This window comes from Bos indicus, chromosome 1, assembly GCF_029378745.1.
Source record: "Bos indicus isolate NIAB-ARS_2022 breed Sahiwal x Tharparkar chromosome 1, NIAB-ARS_B.indTharparkar_mat_pri_1.0, whole genome shotgun sequence".
Taxonomy (NCBI): Eukaryota; Metazoa; Chordata; class Mammalia; order Artiodactyla; family Bovidae; genus Bos; species Bos indicus.
Window position 1 is genome coordinate 126,778,628 of NC_091760.1, and position 19,603 is coordinate 126,798,230.

A 19,603-nucleotide genomic window follows, 5' to 3' on the forward strand; every position below is an offset into this window, starting at 1 on the left:
TTAAGATCACTTTTAAGATGTCCCGAGAGATGTCACTAGGTAGACGGCATGGTTGTGGTCTGGACACAAAGAATTAAGAGGGAGAGGTTTTTGTGTACCCCAACGATCCAGAGAGTGTTTCAGGGAGAAATGAGAATTGGGGACAGGCAATATGTTATCTCAGGTACAACAGAATGAAGTTGATCAATAGTAACTTACCGTTTACATTCCCTCTTCCCACACCCTCCATCATTTCACTACCACCAGGTGGACTTGAAAGGATTCAAGGTCTTAAAGAGGGGACACCACACGGACTACGGATGAAGTGGAGATTCAGACGCTTCTGCAGACGGCAGCAGAGGGCCAGCCACACCCAGGGACTAAGCAGGAACTGAGGTCCCAGCAGAAGCCAGTGACAGAGCAGCACAGCCCTGAACGAAACTCCTTACGCTCATACCCATGAAATTTCTGAAAACTAAATACCACCCAGGGAAGACAACCGAGTTCAGTTTGAAATGACTGAATTTTACCCTGTACAACTAAAAACGTCTTCCTCTATACGGGTACTGATGACAGAGACTGTGTAGAAAAATAACAACATTTCTTACACAAACAAAATTTTGAGGCTTGGGAATTAATATTCTGCTACAGAGGTTCTTAACATCAAATATAATACAAGGTAGTATATCATTACATTCCAAAATAAGCCTCAAAGACAAAGATGGTATGGCTAGAATGTAGTGTGTACATACTAAACACCACATCCAAGCAGTTTTTTTAAGCAGGTCTTACGTTTACTTATATGGTTCCATTTCCGGTGCTCTTCAGTCCTTTGTATAGATCCGTATTTCTGTATTGCCATGTGGTATCATTTTCTTTCTGCCTGATGGACTTCCTGTAACATTTCTTATAGTGCAAGTCTGCTGGTGACGGAGTTTTTCAATTTTTACATGTTTGAAAAGTCTAATTCATCTTTGTTTTTGAAATATATTTTTGTTAAGTATGGAATGGTAGGTTAGGGACTTCCCTGGCTGTCCAGTGGTTAAGACTCTATGCTTTCAATGCAGGGGGTGTGGGTTCAATCCCTTGCTGGAGAACTAGAATTCCACATACTGTATAGTGTGACCAAAAAAAAAAAAATTATAGGTCAAAGGTTTTTCTTCCAGTGCTTTAATGATGGTCCTCCACTGTCTTGTATACTTTTGTTTTCAACAAGAAATTTGTATCATCTTTATCTGTCTTCCTCTATATGTCATATGCCTTTGTTCTTTGGTATCTCTTAAGATTGTTATCACTGCTTTTGAACAATTTAATTGTAATGTGCTTTGATATAATCTTCCTTACACATCTTTTGCTGGGGTTAATTGAGCTTCTTGGATCTGTAGGATTACACTTTTCATCAAATCTGGAAAATTTTTAACCATGATTTCTTCAAATATTTTTCCTGTTCTCCCTTATCTTTCAGGGACTCTAAATACATGTATATTAGGTGACTGGAACTTGTCTCACAAATCGCTGATATTTTAATTTTTTTTTTTTGTAATTCTTTTCTCTATTTTATTCTGGATAGTTTCTAATGCCCTGGCTTCAAAGTCACTATTCTTTTCTTCTACACTGTCTAATCTGCCCTTAAACCAATCTACCATATTGCTCATCTCAGATGTTATAATTTTCTGTCTAGAAGTTCAATATGGGTCTATTAAAATATTTTCCATGTCTCCATATGGAATATAACAATCCTTTTATTGTCATTGTCTGATAATCATAATACCTGTCTCAGTTTCCAGATCAGTTTTGTTTGATAGACTTCTCTCATTATGGGTCATTATTTTCCTGCTTCTTTGCATGCCTGGTACATTTTGATTGGATGAGACACTGTAAAATTTACTTTGTTGAGTAACTGATATTCTTGCATCCCTATAATTATTCTTAACTTTTTACTGTGATTAAAAAGACTGAACATTAAAACTTCCATTTTAACCACTTTTAAGTTTACAGTTCAGTAAACTAAGTATATTCACATTGTCATACAACTGATCTTTAAAATTTTTGATCTTGAAAAAGTGAAACTCTATACCTACAAAATATTAGCACTCCCCTCGCCCAAGCCCTTGGCAATTATCTTTCTACTTCCTGTTTTTATGGCTTTGATTAATTTAAATACTTCATATGAATGGAGTCGTATAGTATTTGTCCTTTTGTTATTTCACTTAGCATAATGTCCTTGAGGTTCACCCATGTTGCAGCATGTGACAGGACTTCCTTATTTTTTTAAGGTGCATGTTATTTCATTGTATATATATCACATAGTCTTTATCCATTCACCTCTTGAGGGACATTTGGGTTGCTTCGTCTCTTGGCTAGTGTAAATAATGTTGCAATGAACATGAAAGTGAAAGTGAAAGTCGCTCAGTCGTGTCCAGCTCTTTGGGACCCCATGGGCTATACAGTCCATGGAATTCTCCAGGCCAGAATACTGGAGTGGGTAGTCTTTCCCTTCTCCAGGGGATCTTCCCAACCTAGGGATCAAACCCAGGTCTCTGACATTGCAGGTTGATTCTTGACCAGCTGAGCCACAAGGGAAGCCCAAGAATACTGGAGGGGTAGCCTAATCCTTCTTCAGCGGATCTTCCTGACCCAGGAATCCAACTGGGGTCTACTGTATTGCAGGTGGATTCTTTACCAACTGAGCTATCAGGAAAGCCCTGCGATGAACATAGGCGTGCAAATATATCTCTTTGAGGTATTGCTTTAAATTATTTTCAATATACACCCAGAAGTGGGGTTACTGGATCATATGATAATTCTATTTTTTATTTTCTGAGGAAGCATACTGTTTTCCATAATAGCTCCATCATTTTATATTCCCACCAGCAGTGCACAAAGTTTCAATTTCACCACACCCATGACCACACTTGTTCCTTTGATATTAGCCATTCTAATGAGTGTGAGGTGATTTTATGGGTTTAATTTACATTTCTCTTATGAATAGTAATATTGAATATCTTTTTATATGCTTATTGGCCACATGGGTATATTCTTTGGAGAATTGCTAATGCAAGTCCTTTGCTCATTTTTAACAGGGTTATAGGCATACTTCATTTTATTGTGCTTTGCTTTATTGCACTTCACAGATATTGCTTTTTTTTTTTTTTTACACATTGAAGGTTTGTGGCAACCCTTCATTGTCAGATGATTAGCAATTTTTAGCAATAGAGTATTTTTAAAATTAATTATATACATTGGGACATAATGCTATGCACACTTAATAAACTATAGTGTAGTATAAACATAACTTCTACATGCACTGAGAAATTTAAAAATTCATATGGCTTACTTTATTGCAATATCTGCTTTCTCATGGTGGTCTGGAACCAAACCCACAATATTTCCAAGGTATGCCTGTACCTTGCAGAAGTCCCCTATATGTTTTATAGGGAAATGATATTAAACTTGTGTCAGCTATATTATTTGCAAATAGTTTCTTCCATTCCATAGTTGCCTTTTCTGATGACTGTTTCCTCTGATACACAGAAGTTTTAATGTTTGATGTAGTCCCACCTGTCTACTTTTGCTTTTGTTGTCATATTCAACAAATCAGCACCAAATGTAATGTCCTGAAGCTATTCCTCTATGTATTTTTCTAGGAGTTTTGCAATTTTAGGTATTACTTTTAGGTCTTTGATGTACTTTAATTTCTATATATTGTATTAGGAGAGTCTAACTTCATTTTTTCTGCATGTAGATATCCAGTTTTCCTAACACCAGTTATTAAAGAGACTGTCTTCTCCCTGTTGTGTAGTCTTGGGACCCTTATCAAAAATCATTTGGCCAGATACACAAGGGTGAGTTCCTGGGCTCTCTATTCTGGCCCATTGGTCTATATTCCAGTATAGTACCATTTTGATTATTATTGTTTTGTAGTAAGTTTTGAAATTGGGAAATGTGAGTCTTACAACCTTGTCCTCCTTTTTCAAGGTTGTTTTGGCTACTTAGTACTCACTGAGATCTCATTTAACTTTTTTTTCTTTTTTTTCTATTTCAGAAAAAAAAAAGAAAGCCCTATAACCACTCTTGATCTTTGTTCTCAAATGCAGAAAAGTCCTTGGGAAGGGTTTGATCCTTTGGAGGTCTTATGTTTAAGCTCTGGTAGGCAGGACAAAGCAGAGTTTAGTCTTGGGCTGTGGTTCCCCAGCAGGAGATGATTATGTTCCCTAGAGGACATCTGGCAATGTCTAGAGACATTTCTGACTCTCATGAGTGAAGAGGTGTTATGGGCATCTAGTGTGTTGAGACCAGAGATGCTCCTAAATACCATACCATGCACAGCAGATCCCCTTGTAACAAAGAGTTACCCAGTGCAAAATTTCCATGGTGCTGAGGCTGAGAAATCATGCCCTAAGGGCTAATGATTCCCCACTATTAATACTGAGGTAAAATGCTTCTGCATATTCTACCCAATACCCTTTTGGACTATTTAAATTTACAAATACTCATTTATATATACATACCTAGGTACATGTATGATTATTTAATGGAGTGATGGCATAGATTTTAAATATTCTTTTAATAGCTACATAAAACAGAAAAGGCAAATGAAAACAATGACCTAACATCCTCAACCCATCAGGCTGCCAAAAATAAAACTGACAGAGACACCACATTCTGGAGAGAATATAAGAGATCAGTTACTCCTGCTGCCATACTGCTCTCCAAAGTAGTATATCTAAAAGAGGTGAAGATACGCATATTCTATGACCCACAATTCTACTTCTAGTAATTCATCCCAGAGGAAATCTTGTATAAGTAAGTCAAAATATAGGTAAAAGCACACCATTATTTATAGTATCAAAAAACTGGAAACAACCTGAATGTCTATCATCAGAAGACTAGATAATTTTAGAATATTCATTTAGTGAAATACTCCACAACAAGTTAAAATGAAGTAGTTATCTGTATTAATATGAAAAAAATCATGGACACATGTTAAATGAGAAAGCTGTATAGCAGATATTTGTAAAAAGTTTCAAGTACTTTATATTATTAATGAAAAGTGTTCATGGAAAAATAGTAAGATGGACAGAAAGAATAACTAACACATGCCAATTTCAGATGAGGAAAGGGATTAAATGGGAGAGGGCCTTCAATCATATCATTAGTGTTTTATTTCTTACAGAAAATGAAGAGCTGATATATACAAATTGCTGACATTTCTTAAATCAGGGTAGAGAAAATGAGCATATATTATATTATTCTATTCTTCTGCATGCTTTATTTTATAATTAAAGTTATTAAATAAAATTTGAACAGAATAATATTACATTAGGGAACATTCTACAACCATATGTATACAGTGGTCCTGCTTTCCATCTTACTTAATCATCCTTTTTATTTGGTCTTAAGAAAATATAGTAGAAAGCTTGTTTTCAGACTAAATTATATAGCAACTTCTCTAAGCTAACATTTAAATTTGGAAATAAGAGGAAATGCTTAAGAATGTCAGGATTTTGTTTTTCAGTTCAGTTGCTCAGTTGTCCGACTCTTTGTGATCCCAAAGATCGGATCCCAAAGATCGCAGCACACCAGGCCTCCCTGTCCATCACCAACTGCCAGAGCCTACCCAAACCCATGTCCATTGAGTCGGTGATGCCCTCCAACCATCTCATCCTCAAAGTTTAAATAAAAAACATCTGGAATGAAAGGCTAAATGATGAATGGGGGTTATAACAGCAGATCTGCGTGGACACAGGAAAGCACAAACATGGAACAGTGTAATTTATTTTTTACAGTTGATATTATGCACACATTAAGAGAATTTACTGCCAGGCACTTGATATAAATTATCTCTAATCCTTAAAACAACCTCCCAAAGTAGTGGTTACATCCATTTTTACTGATAAAGAAACTCAAGCTTTCTAAGGTTAAGAAACTTGTCCAATACCACTCAGCTGGTGAGCACTAGAGTCATATAATTCAAACAAGTGACAAGGTCCATGTTTCCACTGTTCCATATAAGGCTGGGCCCAGGAAGGTATGCTGGACCTGCCCCAGGGTAATTTAATCATTCTGCTTACAGAGTTAGTCTGACCCTACCCAACTTCCGCAATCTTGGAAAATTTTACTTAATTCTAGTATCTTAAAATAACTTAAATAGGCTGATTCCATGTTTTTTTGTTTGCATGTTTTAATGTGACAGGTTTTTCCTTAACTCTGTTTATTCAGTTAGTATAAGCATGCCAGGCAAATTTAGTAGAGATTTTATTCTTAGCTAATAATAATGACCTCAACTTTGTGAAAGAAAAAATAAGTATGAAACTGATTCTTCATAGTGGCCTAAAAGCAAAGACTAAAGAAAACCACCAACATGTCCCATATGTAAGAGAATTAAGTCTTACACACTTCCTAACTCATAAAGCACTTTCACATATGACCTTCAAGTCTCACATCAACCCAGTGAGTTAAGCAAAACTGAAAATATTATTATCATGATTATATATACATACACACACACTATAATAGTATTGGGTTGACCAAAAAGTTCACTCAGATTTTTCTGCAATATCTTATGGAAAAAGGTTTTTGGCCAACCCAATATTATGTTTCCTCATATTATTTTATTCTCATTTTACATGAGAATAAAACAAGTAAACAGGTAAGGTAAACCTACACAGCCTAGGTCATCCACTGGTGTCAAAGATGGTACTATTTTCATTGTGCCTGGGGCCCAGGCCCATGTTCCATGAGGAGTTGGGGGAGGGAAGGGAGGCTCCCGAGGGAGGGGAGATATATATATCTACATATACATACACACACACACACACACACACACACACACACATATATATATACACATACACATACAGTGTTACGACTGATTCACACTGCTGTACCACAGAAACCAATACAACATTGTAAGGCAATTTTCCTCCAATTAAAAAATAAAATAAACCATATCGCCCCTTGCATCATATCTGCTAAGGGTATTATAAAATCCTTCTAATTAACAATAAACTTTTTTTAAAAAATCACCTTATTCTTTCAAATTTATTTTTACATGGGCTCTAGTATATATCACATGTACATTAAGTAGCACTTGAATATATTAATAAGTTAAAAATGTATACCTTGAAAGTGTATACATTTTTTTTTTAACTGATGGGAGTAGAACAATTAAAAAAAGCCTATGTTCACCTGAAACGAACCCAACATTGTAAGTCAATTATAGTACATATAAAATAAAAATGTAAAGAAAAAAGAAATAGAAAAAAAGCCTAAAGGCCACTACTCCAAGGAAAAAGCACTCAACTTTCTACCTCCGCTGGAATAGATAAAAGGATAATTTCTCTTCATTTGCTCCTACTAGTTAATGACAGCATGGCTTCTATCCTGCAAGGCTGAGAACTAAGTCAGAAACTTTTGGAAGGAAAGAAAAAGAAGGAACTATAGAAACCTCAATGCTAAAGAAGAATGCCATCAGAAAAGGCCAGCAAACTTTTATCATTCTCAAAGCAATTCAGGCCCAGGCACACTGGATATTAGAGATTAAAATCAGCACTTAGAAGAAAAAAATGGGCATCAGGCAGTCAGTGGAATATATTCAGGAGTTCAAGATGCATGCAGTGCATGCCTAACCCAAATACTGTTCCCTCTTCATCGGCTCGTATTACTTATTACTAGGGTCCTTAGCAATAGGGGCTTTTATAGCATTGACCACTAAAGCAGCATGAACAGGGACTTTTAAATGGCTAGATAAGGCCGCACCATTAGCAACATTTGTAGCTACGCAAAGTAACATAATAAGGGTAATCAAATATCATGCTTTGGGTGGTAAGCTGATCTAAACTGGGGATCATAAAGGAATGTTATCCCCCTCCTCCACAAGAACACAATTGAACACTTGGCTTGTTCATTATGAAAGGACTGGCAGGAGGGCACAGCCTTTGTTGGACTCTGGGCATAATACAGGAAAGAGAATTCAATTCTGGCTCCTGAGAAAGCCTTCAAGAGTTGGTGCCTCTTTTTTTTTTTTTTTTTAAAGAATTATGTGGAATTTGTCCATGGCACTCAGTCTCCAGAGTTAATTGGTCATGATGTGTTTGTCTCTCTAGTAAGAGCCAGAGTCACCGTATTCTATGATGACTAAGAATAAACAGTTGACTGCTTCACAGAGCTAAACAGATAAGTCTTAACTTTCTACTTCAGTGTGAGACCTCAGGTCACTGCACAAAGGAAACACACTTAACTTTTTAAAAGCTGGTCTCTCTTTAGAAAACTCAAGAGTCTTTCATTCTCTGGCAATAAGATCGATGCAAATTGCCAGTGATACCAGTATCTAGGTTTCCTCAACATGTATCATTCAAGAGCATCTCAGTGTTACAGGGCTGGGAACTGTACATTTCCTGCTTTACTGAGAAAAAGAGCTAAACCAAGGCAGCTACAGACACCAAGACTATGTGGGGTAAAGATACGTAGATTCTTCAGCCAATTTCAGAAACCATTAAAAAGGCTCACTGAAAGGCAAACTGTTTTTCTAGAATTTGCACACAGTTTATAGGAAGCCCTTTCTGAAAGCCTACAGTCTCTTCTCAAATTCAGTGAAACAGTGAAAATAAGCTTTGAAGCAGAAGCACTATCTCCCAAAAGTAATGATAAAGAATTAATTTCAAATAAGATGTCTTCCTCAGACTCCAGGTGGATGTATATAATTGTGTCATAGCCCTAGAATCTACAATATCCTCTATTGATATTTGTTTTATATATCTGTAGGAATTCTTTAGGAAAAAAAGAGGAGTTTTGCTTCTACATGACTAAACTATAGACTACAAGTGTTGTTTCATCAGAATGAAAGAATCAGGCTTCAAAGCAATAATACATATACATTCTAGATGACACAAAAAGAGAACATTCAGTCATTTTAGCATTTTCCTAAAATTGCATGTATCTTTCTAAACGGAAAATTAATGCCAAAACAAAAATTATGAATTTAACTTTTTATCAAACCCTGAATAAACCAGATCAGTCCTTTCTTACCCAACAAATATTGCTTAAGAAAGAAATAATTTTTAAGACAGAAAGATTAAGAGAATTAAAAATTATGTGACCCTCACATCATGGTCACTGTGCATTGATTATGCAGAGTTACCTAGACTCCCAAAGCAAGAATGCACTAAAACCAACAACAACAAACATGAGGAGGTTTATCTCAATTTAACAATCTCATTTTTAAAAAGCAGCTCTAGAATCTGAGGCTGTATTTTCCTATTAACATAAGGAAAAATTTGCATACCTGTTTCTGGTGGTGTGATCACCTGAGATTTGGACATCCAAGAGAACAATTCAGAAGATTCAAAATTCAGTCACTTTAAACTATGTCTATTTTCAAATAATCTTCTGTCAAAGTCAGTATCTGACCAAAGAAAACAAGCAACTAACTCCACACTTAAGTATTCTGCCTACTACTATAGATTTCAATCTCAAAAAACAATTGGTCTCAAGCAGTCAGGTCAATTTGCACTGGGTGTGGTTTGGAACTATAAAAAAAAAAAAAAAGCAAAAATGTGAATGTCATCATCTTATCTGTTTGATTATGACTGTACAGCTTAAAATGTACCACGATATTCACCGTATACATATTTAAGTACATATATATGTCAGGATACTCACCTTTTAGATTCTACTAAACAGGTAGAAGAAGGAAGAAGTTCCTATGACATGGGACTGCCTGCCCTATGAGGTCTTACATGAATTTTATAAATATTCCTTTGCCACTGTAGCTTTCCTTCCCCATGTGAAAAATCATTAAGATTTCACATACACTGAGATTCATAAAATGATAAGGAAACTGTGTTAAACTTTAAAAATTGAAACAAAACCCTACAGCCTACTGAGTTTTTTTAAAAAAATATAGTCACTGGACTAACTTCAATCAAATGTACAGCATTATCTTTGAAGAGTAAATAGAAACATTACATAGAATGAAACAGTGTTAAAGCTGGAAAGTGCCCTCAAGGGTTATAATTCAACTCTACTTTTTAAGTGAGCGAAAGTTTACTCATAAAGTCTATAATACATTTTCACTAAATGGTTAGTTCTCTGAAGACAAAGTCTGAAACACCTTTTATGATGGCTCCATAAAAGTAAAGAATGGAGCAAAACTGCTTCATAAAGTGAAAGAAAAAGTTATGTTACAAGCCAGTTTTTAAAAAGAAAGTACCTACTGTATGATTCCATTTATATGAAATTTTAGAAAACGCAAACTAATCGATGGTAACAGAAGGTAGATCAATAGTTGCCTGGAACAGGGGAGGAAGGAGGGATGGACTGCAAAGGGACAGGAGGAAACTTTAAGGAGTGATGAAAATGTTCTGCATCGTGACTGTGCTGATGATTTTAAGGGTGTATGCTGCTGCTGCTGCTAAGTCGCTTCAGTCGTGTCCAACTCTGTGCGACCCCATAGATGGCAGCTCACCAGGCTCCCCCGTCCCTGGGATTCTCCAGGCAAGAACACTGGAGTGGGTTGCCATTTCTTTCTCCAATGCATGAAAGTGAAAAGTGAAAGTGAAGTCGCTCTGTCGTGCCCGACTCTTAGCAACCCCATGGACTGCAGCCTTCCAGGCTCCTCCGTCCATGGGATTTTCCAGACAAGAGTACTGGAGTGGGGTGTATACTCTGTCACAACACACCAAGGACTTCCCTGGGGGTCCAGTGATTGGGGATCCGCATGCTGGTGAGGGGGTTGTGGGGGGGGGGGTGTGTGGTTGCATGCTCAGTCGTGTCCAACTCTCTGCGTTTCCATGGACTGTAGCCCATCAGGCTGCTCTGTCCATGGAATTTTCCAGGAAGGAATACTGGAGTGGGTTGCCATTCCCTTCTCCAGGGGATCTTCCCGACCCAGGGACCAAACCTGCGCCTCTTGTGTCTCCTGCATTAGCAGTGGATTCTTTACCATTGTGCCACCTGGGACCCTAGTGCGGGGGACATGGGTTTAATCCCTGGTCGGGGAAGATTCCACATGTCACAGAACAGGGCAGATGAGCCCCTATGCCACAACTACTGAAACCAGTGTACTCTAGAGCCTGTGAGCCACAACAAGAGAAGCCACAACAATGAGAAGTCCACGCAACACCTAGAGAGGAGACCCCTGCTCACTGTGACTAGAGAAAGCCTGCTTGCAGCAATGAAGATCCAGCACATCCAAAAAGAAACAGTCCACTTTAAATGGGTACAGCCCATTACACCTAACTTACCCTTCAATGATGGCTAAAAATACACATACATAGATTTAAATATTTGAAAGGTACCTGTAATGAAGAAAGGCTTTCTCTTGCTCTGTATGGCCACAAGATGGTAGAACTAGATCCATCAAGCCGAAATACCAAGAAACAAATTCCATATCAACATAAGGAAACATATCCTAGCAAGTGCTCCACAACCAACCTGGGCTGTCTCTGGAACATTGGGGGTCTCCTCACTGAGTCTGCTCCAATTTAGGCTCAAAGTACATTTTGGGCAGATGTTGTTGTTTTGGGGTTTCTTACATAGAAAATTGGATGAAGTGACCATTAAAGTTTTTTGCACTGAAAGTTCCATTATTTCAAGGATAATTATTCATGAATAGATGTTTGTGACCCTGTGGCTGTGGTGTGGAATTCTGCCCACCTCTTGACTAGGCCATTTATTTGCCATGTCTTATTTCCCCCAAAGACTTTACTTCTCAGGAGAAGTCATTATCCGCCCAACACATCCTCTTAAAAAAAAAAAAAAGAATTCTGTGTATTTTCTGATTTTTGAAAAGAAATCTATAAAACGAAATATTTGTAAAATGAAAAAATTTAAGTTGCACTCAAGCACACTATTTAGAAACAACTAGAACCAATGGATAGCTCCTCTAGGCCCTCCTGCGCCCGTGCAGCCACTGCTCCTTGGACGTGGGGTTGCTCCTCCCGGCCGCCGCCCTGGCCTCGGGCATGGGGTAGCTCTTCTCGACCGCCGCCCCTGGCCTCGGGCTTGGGGGCGTGGGGTTGCTCCTTAGGGCTGCTGCCCCTGACCTCAGACGCAGGCTTCAGCAATACGTGAACCGTGAACTTTGTGATGTTCAAGCTGGTTTTAGAAAAGGCAGAGGAACCAAAGATCGAATTGTCAACATCCGCTGGATCATGGAAAAAGCAAGAGAATTCCAGAAAAACATCTATTTCTGCTTTATTGATTATGCCAAAGCCTTGGACTGTGTGGATCACAATAAACTGTGGAAAATTCTGGAAGAGATGGGAATACCAGACCACCTGACCTGCCTCTTGAGAAACCTATATGCAGGTCAGGAAGCAACAGTTAGAACTGGACATGGAACAACAGACTGGTTCCAAATAGGAAAAGGAGTACGTCAAGGCTGTATATTGTCACCCTGTTTATTTAACTTATATGCAGAGTACATCATGAGAAATGCTGGCCTGGAAGAAACACAAGCTGGAATCAAGATTGCCGGGAGAAATATCAATAACCTCAGATATGCAGATGACACCCATCCTTATGGCAGAAAGTGAAGAGGAACTCAAAAGCCTCTTGATGAAAGTGAAAGAGGAGACTGAAAAAGTTGGCTTAAAGCTCAACATTCAGAAAACAAAGATCATGGCATCTGGTCCCATCACTTCATGGGAAATAGATGGGGAAACAGTGTCAGACTTTATTTTGGGGGGCTCCAAAATCACTGCAGATGGTGACTGCAGCCATGAAATTAAAAGACGCTTACTCCTTGGAAGGAAAGTTATGACCAACCTAGACAGCATATTGAAAAGCAGAGACATTACTTTGCCAACAAAGGTCCATCTAGTCAAGGCTATGGTTTTTCCTGTGGTCATGTATGGATGTGAGAGTTGGACTGTGAAGAAGGCTGAGCGCCGAAGAATTGATGCTTTTAAACTGTGGTGTTGGAGGAGACTCTTGAGAGTCCCTTGGACTGTAAGGAGATCCAACCAGTCCATTCTGAAGGGGATCAGCCCTGGGATTTCTTTGGAAGGAATGATGCTAAAGCTGAAACTCCAGTACTTTGGCCACCTCATGCAAAGAGTTGACTCATTGGAAAAGACTCTGATGCTGGGAGGGATTGGGGGCAGGAAGAGAAGGGGACAACAGAGGATGAGATGGCTGGATGGCATCACTGACTTGATGGACATGAGTCTGAGTGAACTCCGGGAGTTGGTGATGGACAGGGAGGCCTGGTGTGCTGCGATCCATGGGGTCGCAAAGAGTCGGACACAACTGAGTGACTGAACTGAACTGAGAGCCAATGGGTTATGAATTTCCAGTCTTTTGTCTACACACATGTGCAAGGATGCATCTTTTTTTTTACAAAGTTGGTATATTTCAGTACATAGTTAATTCTATTAAGAAGTTTTCCATATAGTTAAGCATTTTTTTGAAACGTGCCTTTACAGCTTCATAAGGGTCCACATCATGACTATACCATGATTTATTTAAGCACTCATGTTGGTTAGGCAAGGTTGTTCCCAATGTTTTACATTTAGAAATAATGTTTTGACATCCTTTAACACAGAGAATGAATAGGGAATAAGAGAACTACAGGCCTGAATCCAACTTTTCTAACATTTTATCCATTTCATTTTGCTACAAGAAATTTCACTTTACACTCAACTAAGAAAGTGTTGTGGTAGACAGTTAAAATATGTGGTATGGGGACTGCCACCTTTACTGACAACAGTTTCTTTTTTTGTTTTTGAGTACACTACTATGAACCTCAACCAAAGTTCCAGAGAAAATATAAAATACACTAATTTGATCTCAATAAAAAAAATATGTAGAAACGGATGTGGTGCCAAGTCATCAATCAGGGTCAAGTGCCTGGTACAGTTTTAACAACCTGTGAGTATTCGAGGCAAAGGGGTTGTTTTAACCCTTAAAATATTCAATAAATATTGAGAAATAATCTGACTCAAAGTTGCTTTTTAACTCAAACTATCAAATAAAGCAAGAATATTTAGAAAAGAATTTACCATTTTGTGCTTAAATGCACATTCAGGGCAGGAGAGATTTTTTTAAATCTCTGTAAACCCACATGGGGCTTCACGTGGCTCAGGGATAAAGAACCTGCCTGCCAATGCAGAAGACTGAGTTTGATCCCTGGGTTGGGAAGATCCTCTAGAGAAGGGAATGGTAACCCACTCCAGTATTCTTGCCTGGAGAATTCCATGGACAGAGGAGACTGGCAGGCTACAGTATATGGGGTTGCAAAGAGTTGGACACAACTTGGCAACTAAACAACAACAACAAACCCACATACCTTTGCTTGGGAATTTGTTCAAAAGAAGTATTTTTACCACAATTATATGAATTTTTCTCTATTTTAAAAACAGTCCATTTCTCAAACTTCTAAAGCATCAGGGTAGTGATTACCCTTGACAGTAGTAACCACTAAAAGGAAGCAGAAAGGTTTCTGGGGTGCTGGTAACAATTCTGGTTTCTTGATATAGATGCTGATTTCATGGGAGTATCATTTTGTAAAAATTCATCGTTACACATTTACCATATGTGTATTTTTCTGCACACATATATCATTGAATATTCAAAAACAGACCCCCTTTGTAGTCTATTCCCTCACCCCCAATATACTGCTAAGTACTGACTGAACATGATTTAATATATTCAGTAAAGGAGAATTGGAAACTTCATCTCTAACAATCCCAGTTTTCCTCACCTACTCTTGACATTCTTAGCAATGTTCTCTTTGTTAACAACATTGTAAGGAAACAGTAAGTACGCACATCTTGCAGAATTGGGGTGTACAGACAATACAATTGCAACTGTTTAAGTTTTACTTCTTCAAATCCATAAGTAGTTTTGGGTACCGACTATATCCAAGACATGACAGGCTTTTTCAGTGCTGAACAGGAACTTATGGAGGAAGATATCCAGAGAAGAACTCAAAAAAAGCCTTCGAAAGACTGGGAGATAACATGGATTCTTTTTATCATTTGAATTCAGCAACTGGGAAAAATGACTAGATATACTTTTCAGCACCTTGGAAAGTGTTTCTTAGAATGAGTAGGTATCAAAATTTGCCATAAATATGTACTGTTACAGATAAATGGGCAAAAAGCTAGAAGGGCAAACTAGGAAATCAGTAGGGTACAATCAAAACTGCAGAAGCCTGAGAGTGAGTGGAATCAGTGGCCAAATGAAAGCCAATATCCTGGCTGAATGTCTGTGCCTATTTCACATCATCACCATTTTTTTCTGACTCTTAATGACCAGAAAAGCAGGCATTACCTCCTTTGTAACACACAGAGATAAGTGATGCTGCAGCTCTGCTTGACTGGACAAAAGTCCTGAAACATCCTTTCCCAAATTACTTGCATTAGAATCTGACCTTGAGATGATTTCAATTGAGAAAACGATCCAGTTCAGTCACATTTTTCTCCTGTGCATCAACATTAATGCCTGAAGCCCCGGTGTCAATGACAACTCCTACTGTCTTATTTGTCAGACAAAGGCAGACAATATGTCTGTGACAGGCAGAATAATACTCCCCCAAAGAGGCCCATCGTTAGTGGTAAAGAACCCACCTGCCAATGCAGGAGACATAAGAGACCCGGGTTCAAGTCTGGATTTGGGAGATCCCTTGGAGGAGGGCATGGCAACCCACTCCAGTATTCTTGTCTGGAGAATCCCATGGACAAAGGAGCCTGGTGGGCTATGGTCCATAGGATGGCAAAGAGACAGACACAACTGAAGTGACGGAGCACACACACAAAGAGGCCCACACCCTAATCCCCAGAACCTGTGAACTTGTTATCCTACATGGCAACATGTAACTCAGCAGAAGTGACTAAGGATATGCATGGGTTTTGGGAAAGGGTTGAGTATCTTGGATTATGTAGATAGGGCCAATCTAATCACCTGAATCATTAACAGCAGAGAACTTTCCCCTGCTGGGCTGAGAGAAGAAATAGGAAAAGGTGGAACAACTTCAATGAGTAAGAAGGGCTGCTGCCAGCTTTGAAAATGGAGGAAACAGATCACAGCCGAGGAATGCAGGTGGCTTCTAGACGCTGGGAATGGCCTTCAGTTTACATCCTGTAGAAAAACGGGGTTCTCAGGCTCACCACCTCAAGAAACTGAATTCTGCCAATACTCCGAATGAGCCATGGAAAGGATCTTCCTCTAGGGCCTCCATAGAGGAACACAGTATCTCCTGACTGCTCTTTGATGTTAGCCCAACGAGACCCATATTGGACTTCTGATCTACAGAACTATAAGATAATAAATTTGTGTTGTTTAAACTACTGAATGTGTGATATTCTGTTACAAGAGCAACAGAAAACTAAAACAAGCTTAGGCAGTTTTGTTCTTATCACCTAGGCCTTGGATTGTCCACAAGAGGGAACAGTTAGCATTTGGGGGAAGCAGAGGGAAAGGAAGAGTATATTTGGGGATAAGGGCCAACATCAGCTTTACAATTCTCCTAAAATTTTCCCTCCAGTAGGATATACACACCCACATATTGAAAGTCAAATATTCATGTTAGCCACTTAAAGAGAAAAACACAACAAAAATTCAAATATTCAATATTCTGCCAATAATGGTGAACAGAAATGCCTGTCTGAATCCTACTGGAGCTTGGAGATCCCTGCAGTAAACATTAAGCGCTACCCAGCAATTCAACATGATGGTTCTCATCAGCAGTCACAGGAACAACCAGTGGAGCTTATAGTAAATGCAGATTCCTGGATCTCCTCTCCAGAGATACTTATTCTGAAGTTTTAGAGTAGGGCCCAATAATCTGGATAGAATCAAAATGAAGAATTTCTGAATTTTATCATCTAACAAATGACTAATGTTGCTAAAACATTATCTACTTCTCCCACCAACCAGTGGCTAAGTCGCTTCAGTCGTGTCTGACTCTGTGCGACCCCATAGATGGCAGCCCACCAGGCTCCCCCATCCCTGGGATTCTCCAGGCAAGAATACTGGAGTGGGTTGCCATTTCCTTCTCCAATGCATGAAAGTGAAATCGCTCAGTCCTGTCTGACTCTTAGTGACCCCATGGACTGCAGCCTACCAGGTTCCTCCATCCATGGGATTTTCCAGGCAAGAGTACTGGAGTGGGTTGCCACTGCCTTCTCTGCACCAACCACTGGAGACCTCTGCTATTCTGCCCAAAGCCCAAAATGCAATTCATATTGGGAGTTAGCCCAGGAGCTGGCCCATCTAGTAGACAAGAAGGCCAAGAATATAACTTTGATATAAACAAATCTGGATTTGATTCTGCTTTAACTTCTTAGGAAGGGAGTGTTTTGAGTGTTTGGGGAAAGTCACTTAAGTTCTCTGTGGCTCAGTTGTCTCATTTGTACAAAGGGAATGATCTACCTACCCACAGGGTTGTGGCAACAGGTTGAACACAGTTCTTAGGAACAAACAACTATTCAGTTCATGTGATTTTAACACCACCATAAGTCCATTTCCAGATGAAACCAAAGCAAAATATTTATAAGCAGAGGTAGTTCAAATTTTTTAGCAATTTTCATTCCTGGAACAGTATCTAGAAAGATTAAATATATAATGGAAACAAGCTTCCCCTTTAGACTGGCTGTGTTTACAAGAGGTTGTGTTGTGGAGAAAATAAAGGAAACCATGATATCTCTATCTCATTGAGGTTGTATATACCCAAGGAGGCATAATTTCATACCAAGCCTCTAGAAAGGTGGGATGAAGCCAAAAGACATCTTCCCCAAGTACAAGCATTTGAGAAATGTATCTTTTGTTTTTCAGGCTTCCCAGGTGGCACAGTGGGTACAAAATCTGCCTGCTAATTCAGGAGATGCGGGTTCAATCCCTGGGTCAGAAAGATCCTCTGGAGAAAGAAATGGCAACCCACTCCAGTATTCTTGCCTGGAAAATCCCAAGAACAAGGGAGCCTGGCCGGCCACAGTCCATGGGGTTGCAAATAGTCAGACACGATTTAGTGACTAAGCACGCATGCACACGTCTCTGTTTTCAACCTTAGAATATGAAACGCTGACTCTATGGATGGTTCAGAGCAGTTCTGGTCGTCACTGAACATTTAGTGGCTGATTTGAAGACTGCAGAGAGTGAAAATGAACTTCCTGCTCAAGGTTATAGAACAAGTCATAGAATTTCAACTGCCAGGTGAATGTGAAGGACATAAATAATCATGTCACTGAATGATACACGTTTCAATAACATGAAAATGAATAGGCACAAATAGGAAGCAAACAGCTCAGCACCGTTGAGTCCGTGCAGATGACCAATGATTCTACCACAGCCAATTGGCCTGGAGTTGGGGTCACAACTAGAAAAATAAATCAGACTAAAAACTAAATTAGTAAAATACAAAATAAATGATGATCTAACTGTAAAGAATGATGCTGGAAGCAACAGAATACCTATTTATTACTTTCCGTTTATATCTTTTAGTGTTCTTTCCTCTCTGCTTGTGTATATTACTTCATCATTCCCTTTCCACTCTTTTTTCCTTTATAGAAAAGGTAGGGAGCGTTAACAGATAATAAAAGGGCATCTGAGGATTTCCCTGGCGGTCCAATGGCTAAGACTCGTCACTTCTAACGCAGGGGGCCTGGTCAGGGAACTAGATCCCACGTGCCACAACTAGAGTTTCACACACAACTAAAGATCCCATGTGGCACAGCTAAGACCCAGCACGGCCAAATAAACAAACAAGTAACTGGCTTCCCAGGTGGCTCGGTGGTAAAGAATCCGCCTGCCAATGCAAGAGACGCGAGTTTGATCCCTGGGTGGAAAAGATCTCCTGGAGAAGAGAATGGCAACCCACTCCAGTATTCTTGCCTGGGAAATCCCATGGACAGAGGAGCCTGGTGGGCTAAAGTCCATGGGGTCGCAAAGAGTCAGGCACGACTGAGCACACATGCACGTACGCAAACAAATATTTTTAAAAGCTTTCAGATCTCTGCAAAAAGTAAAGGGGCATCTGAAGAAAATCCTCCTGTTCTCATCTGCTGGTCCTTCTCAGACTACAGTCCTCCACAGAGGGTGCTCAGTCGCTCAGTTGCGTCCGACTCTTTTGAGGCCCCAGGCTCCTCTGTTCATGGAATTTCCCAGGCCAGAATACTGAAATGGGTTACCATTTCTTTCTCCAAGGGATCTTTCTGATTCAGAGATTGAACTCATGTCTCTTGGTTGGCAGGCAGATTCTTGAGCCACCAGGAAAGTCCCAGTCCTCCACAGAGGGCAGGATTAACTGTTGGGGGAAACCCACGTATGGCGTCTTTGTTTCCATGAGGGCCAATTGTTAAAGCAGGACTTGTGGCCTCTTTCTCTGTACTTCTTTATTACGCTCCTCTGAAGAAGGAAAAACGATTTCTCTTATTCATGAGAAGGTAAGTGTCTTGGGTCCCCTGAACCTCCTAGCTCCACTGCAATGATTCTCAAACTTTAATTACAAGAGAATAAGGAGGGCTAAGTAAAACACAGACTCTTGGGCCCTACTCCCTGGAGTCTCTCATGGGTCAGAGACCACAAAACTGCATTTCTAACAACTTTTAGGTAATGCAGAGGCTGGTCACCTAAGGACAACACTTTGAGAACCACTGCTGTAGTTCCACACCACTGTCCT

At 39.3% G+C, this 19,603-nt stretch overlaps 1 protein-coding gene and 1 long non-coding RNA gene across 3 annotated transcripts in view; one reads left to right on the forward strand and one right to left on the reverse strand.

Annotated features, from left to right (window-relative positions):
• The window catches only part of PLS1 (plastin 1), a 129,434-nt gene that overhangs the window by 85,958 nt on the left and 23,873 nt on the right, over positions 1-19,603 (reverse strand). The window lies entirely within an intron of this gene.
• Positions 1-19,603, forward strand: part of LOC109559554 (uncharacterized) — a 69,314-nt gene that overhangs the window by 34,901 nt on the left and 14,810 nt on the right. The gene's annotated exons all lie outside the window — the stretch shown is intronic.